We start from the raw sequence: 5,820 nt of genomic DNA, 5'->3' as shown, positions 1-5,820 counted from the left end.
TTCGGTTTTCAGATTCGCTTGGTCTTCTTCGAGCCACGTGGGTGTTCCCGGGACTGGCTCTTTCGTGTAAAAACAAACTCATCGTTAGCCTTTTAAGTCGTTGGGGATTAAACTAGAGTCTCTCCCACCTCGCCTTTGTACCCCCAAATTACTGATACTCCGGGACATTGGTGACCCTCAGTTAATCACTTTTTCCCCATGGGCTTAAGGGCCGTCCGGAAAGGGCTCTGGAATGTTGATCCGACACCAGAAGCAAGCCAGGGCGAATAATGGAAGTACAAATAGAAATTCACCTGCCTTTCTTTCGAATCCTAAAGAAAGATTGCATCAGCGCATGCATGTTGCTGAAGCACATGTCTTAAACGTAGACTCTGTCGTTGCAGTGAAGAACTTTAAAGAAAAAACATTCTTTGGGGTTTGAGGCTTGTTGATGGTGCAAGTTGGTTCTTGCTATCTTAATCTGACCTTCATTTGGAAAGTAGTGTAAATCATGCGTGCTCAGTCACCTCCGACTCTTAGCGACCCTGTGGAGCCTGCCAGGCACCTCTGTCCAGACAAGAATACTGGAGTGGGTTGCCATTTCCCTCTCCAGGGGATCTTCCCGACCTAGGGATCAAACCCATGTTTCTTGCACTGCAGGCGGATTCTTAACCCACTGAGCCATCTGGGAAGCCCTTTGAAAAGTAGGAAAGAATACAAATTATGAAAAAAATTTTGTGTAATGAAATGGTGGTTGCACTTGTAACCTCCACCAAGCACCTCATTTCCTCTGGGAGAGAGAGAGAAAGTATGCCCCCAGAGGTGGTATGTTGGGAGGTCTCATTTTAGATTTTTAGGCCTGCAGGATCATTCCCTTCCCCAGAAACATTTTTGAGAAGATGCCTTGGGCTAAGTAATATTGGGCCCAATATTCCAACTCAAATGCAGAGGACATTTTGGAACCCTCAGAAACACTTTTTTGGAGTCTCTTCCCACCCCCAAATTACTCCTTTTAGAGCAAATGCTGAAGAGAACTGCCAATCATTTTCAGTGGAATGGGGGTCTCACTTACATAGGTCTACTTACCAGCTTTGAAGTACAAAAACTCAGCTTTGTGAAAACACAGAGATGTTTAAGCCCCTGTACTATGTCAGGCTTTCCAGGTGGCACAGAGGTAAAGAATCTACCTGCCAACAAGAAGATGCAGGTTTGATCCCTGAGTCAGGAAGTTCCCCTTGGAGAAGGAAATGGCAACCCACTCTAGTATTCTTGCCTGGAAAATCCCATGGACAGAGGAGCCTGGCAGGCTGCAGTCCATGGGGTCACAAAAGAGTCAGACATGACTTAGTGACTAAACAACAACTGACTCAAGTCACCACCAAATACATAAGAGACTGAGGTATAAACCCAAATGCTAGTGCACCAATTTACCATAAGAAGTATTATTATTGAAAGAGCTGGGCCTGCAAGTGCACTAGTCAGTGGGCCTCTTTTTTATTTTTACTTTTGGTCGCACTGGGTGCCACGTGGGATCTTAATTCACTGACCAGAGCTTGAACCTGTGTCCCCTGTATTGGAAGTACAGAGTCATAACCACTGGATTGCCAGGGAAGTCCCAGCGGCTCTCATATTTTTCCTTATTTCTGAAGCCTTGAGCAGAAGGTTGGGCCCAGAGTCCGTATTCAATAAATATGGATGTTTATTGAAGGTTGATTCCAAAGTGAATGTTTATTTGTATTTTCTTCCTTTGCTCCATTTCACTACAACTACATTTAAAGACGGAACATTCTTTGCTAGTGTTAACATTTGTTTGCTTTTTTGTTAGATTTGCTAGAGAAACAGGGAGGAAACAGTTTCCTCTGGGATTAACATACCCCGCTTCTGAGAGTTATAGCCCATCAGGGGTTTCAAGTGTGTTTGTCTACAATGGAGTCATAAATCTTGGAGAACTGTCTAGAAGAAGCTCCTTTAAGCCATGCTGAATAATGAGGCACATGTCTACTCTTGATGGCTTTTTCTTTTTCTAGATCTTATGACACTCATTCCCCAGGGGCTATAGACTAGATATTTGTGTCCCCCAAAGCTCATATATTGAAACATATTCCCCAATGTGATGCCATTTGGAGGTGGGTCCTTTTGGAGATGCTTAGGTCGTGAGGATGGAGCCCTTATGAATGAACTTAACACCCTTATACAAAATAAATAAATAAATAAATAAACCCAGAGAGCTCTCTCCCTGCTTGCTTCCACCATGTGAAGGCACAGTGAGGAGATGGCTGTCCTCTGGCACCTGCTAGACACTGAATCAGCTGGTGCCTTGATCTTGGAATTTCCAGCCTCCAGAACTGTGAGAAATACATTTCTATTGTTTATAAGCCCCCCTGGTCTGAGTTAGTCTGGTATAGTAGCTCGAATGGACCAAGACACAAGGCCTTCTGCAGTTCATTTGCCTATCAGAAGCTGAAGCATGACCCTGAATTTCCATTTTTCTCTTTCTAATCATCATTGAGTCTGTAGATGGTACCACCTCGGTACTCGTTGTTTATGGGTATCCTCTCTTTCTTCAGTACCACCAGCCTAGTCCAGGTCATCCTTGTCCCTCGTGTGGACCCTGGAAACAGCCTCTTAGGTTGTTCGTGTCCAATCCATTGCCAAAATGGTGGCCAGAGTGACCATTTTCAAGCACAAGTGGGCCATGTCCTTTCTCTGGTTAGAATGCTTGAATGGCTCCCCATCGCCCTTTTTATCTCCAAATCCAACATTCATTGGCCTGGTGTGTAAAAGACCCTTCTTCCACTCTCTCTGATGCCCACTCTTTGCTGGCTCTGCTGGACTATTTATATTATGAGCACACTACCTCCTCAACCTTCTTCACCACTGCTGACAGCTCCCACACCCTTTGCCTGGCTGACTCCCCTCCATCTCCAGGTATCACCTTTGGTATCACTTTCCTTTGCCTTCCTAGTCTGGGTCATGTGTCCTTTCTAGATGCTCCCATACAAATCCTGGGGCACCCTATCAAGTGTGCTGCATTGCAATTGCTTGCCTGATGGTCTGATTTGCTATGCACTGAGTTTCTTGAGCCTAGGAGCAGAATCTCAATTGACACTGAGTCCCCAGCCTCTAGCACAGTGCCTGGCAATTAATAGTTGTAAAAACAATGATTGTAATGGTGGCCAAGTGGCAAGCATTTACTGAATGCCAGAGACTGTGGTATGAGCTTTATGTGGATAATCTCATTTAATCTTTGTGACAGTGAATGTAATCCCCTTGGAGGAATGAAGGATGTAGATGTTGAGAACACTGTAGGAAACCAATCACCAGCGTCCTTTGCAGACTGACTAAGTTGATGAAAATTGTCTTGCCCAAGGTCACATCTCTTTCTCAGGGCAGCCTGGATCCAGTGACTGTTTGACGGAGGGGCGCCAGGACCCTGTCCTTTGGGTTCATCTCAAGGCATTGCTAATGTGCTCTCCCACCTCCAGAGCATGCTCCTGGGGTGGGCTGCTACTTGCTTGGGACTGCATCCCAGCTCAGCTTCTCCCTCTGCCCAGTCCTGCTTCCTGGTCTCACTTTTACTGGTGTTACTCTTAGGAGGATCCCTTCATAAAATCCTGTTGGCCAATTTCTCTCTCGCCATCTGCTTCTCAAGGAACTAACCCTGGAACAATCCTCCCGGTAGCCTAATGGATACTTATTACTAAGATTCTCCTCAATTAAGGTTTAAAGACACTAAGTAACTTGCTCAGTGTCCCAAAGCTCATGACTTGGAGAGGCGAGATTTGAACTCAGTCAATTGACTTCTAGAGCCTATGTTTCTAATCAGGCACTCGATAAATCCAGTCAGTGAATTGATGGCTTATTTTCCACTAGTCACCAAGGTAAAAAAAACTTAGTTCCTATCCTTCCCTAGTAGCTAAGATGGTAAAAAATTTGCCTGCAATGTGGAATACCTGGGTTCCATCCCTCGGCTGGAAAGATCCCCTGGAGAAGGAAATAGCAACCCTCTCCGGTATCCTTGTCTGGAGAATCCCTATGGACAGAGGAGCCTGGCGAGCTACAGTCCACGGGGTCTCAAAGAGTCAGACACGCCTGAGTGACTAACATCCAGAAACAGAGCTTTGTGCATATAATCTTCTCAATGCCAAGGAAATCAGGGCAGTAGCAGACGGCTGTGGATGATCACAGCCTGTCCTGTCAACAGTGTGGACGGGCTTGGCTGACTCATAGTGCAGGTCACCGAGAAAGGACTCAAGCCCAGCTCTAATGGTGAGTTCTAAATGAAAATGTCACCTGAAAGATCTCTGTGTCTGGATGATTTAATCCATTTCTAATGGAACACATGAGCTGGTGTAGAACAGCCAGTTTTCCCTGATCTGTGCAAAATGCTGATTATCCCAAGTTGTTTTTGTTTGCTTTGGGATGTGTTCAGAGATCAACACATGCATAGCTTCACCAGCCAGGGCCTCCCAAGGGGACCCTTCCTCTATGGGCAGCCTAGACTAGGGGAGGCCAGGGCCATTAGGATGGAAGCTCTGGCCTTCTTGGAATGTCCTGATGGTCAGGTTCATTGGGAGGGGGCCACAGGCAGGAGGTAGTTGATGGGAGAGAGGAATAGTTACCTGGTCTGGTTCTGCTGTAGAGACCTCGAGAATAAGCTCTAGATATATGCCCTGCAGAGGGGGAGGGGAAATCAATATGGTTTCGCTCAAAGTTTCAGATTTCAGCACTAACTTTGCATCTGTTTGTTATTAAAAGTTAAAGTCTGTGCCTGCGCCAGCCCTGTGCTCTCTGACCTCCTGAGGCAGGTACATCCTGTTCCAGGCAGCTGGGCCTTTAATCATAAACTATTCTGTTTTGTTATTTAACTGTCTATGTTCTTCCCTGAAAGGATGGCAGGAGTGTTGGAAATGGGGACTCTAGTGTTAAAATCTATTTTTTTTTAAAAATCAGGCACTGGTTCTAAGCACCCCAGGACCTGATCTTATTTATTCCACTCAGCAATTCTAGGAGGCATTAAGCCCATTGCACAGAGGAGGACACAGGTTTAGAGATGGTGAGTAACTTGCCCATATTCACACAGTTGATCGGCAGGTAGAATAAGGATTTGAAATGAAATCTGTTTGATTCTACAGCCTGTGCTTCTCCACCCTCAGTGAGACCCAGGTGAGCAGCTGTACTGGGTTGGAGAGGTGGTAGTTGGTGGTTGCTAAGTTGTGTGCAACTCTTGCAACCCCATGGACTACAGCTGGCCAGGCTCCTCTGTCCATGGGATTTCGCCTCCAAGAATACTGGAGTGGGTTGCCATTTCCTTCTCCAGGGGATCTTCTAGACCCAGAGGTCAAACCCGTGTCTCCTGTACTGCAGGCAGCTTCTTTACCGACTGAGCCACCAGGGAAGCCCAGCTTGGATAGTGTTCCTCCCAAATTCATATCTAGCCAGAACCTTGGAATGTGACCTTACTTTGCAGATGTATTCAAGTTAAGGTGAGGTCAGGGGATTAAGGCAACCCTTAATTCTATGACAAGTGTCCTTATAAGAGGAGAAAAATGTGGATACACAGACACACACACACAGGGAAATCACCATGTGATGCAGCGATGGGAGTGATTCCCCTACAAGCACCAGAAGCTGGGAGAGCTAAGGAGGGATCCTGTCCTGAGACAGTAAATTTCTGTTGTTTTCCAGTTTGTAGTACTTAGTTAAGGCAGCCGTAGGAACCTGATATAGCAGCCATACTCTCAATCTCTACTGCCTGTCCCAAACGTTGCTTCTGTAATCCATAACAAGAACTACCCTTTGGAGCGTAATTGACAGATTGTTTCACTTGCCCCTCATTAA

Source organism: Ovis canadensis, chromosome 22 (genome assembly GCF_042477335.2).
Source record: "Ovis canadensis isolate MfBH-ARS-UI-01 breed Bighorn chromosome 22, ARS-UI_OviCan_v2, whole genome shotgun sequence".
NCBI classification, from domain to species: domain Eukaryota; kingdom Metazoa; phylum Chordata; class Mammalia; order Artiodactyla; family Bovidae; genus Ovis; species Ovis canadensis.
This window is presented reverse-complemented; position numbering follows the sequence as displayed.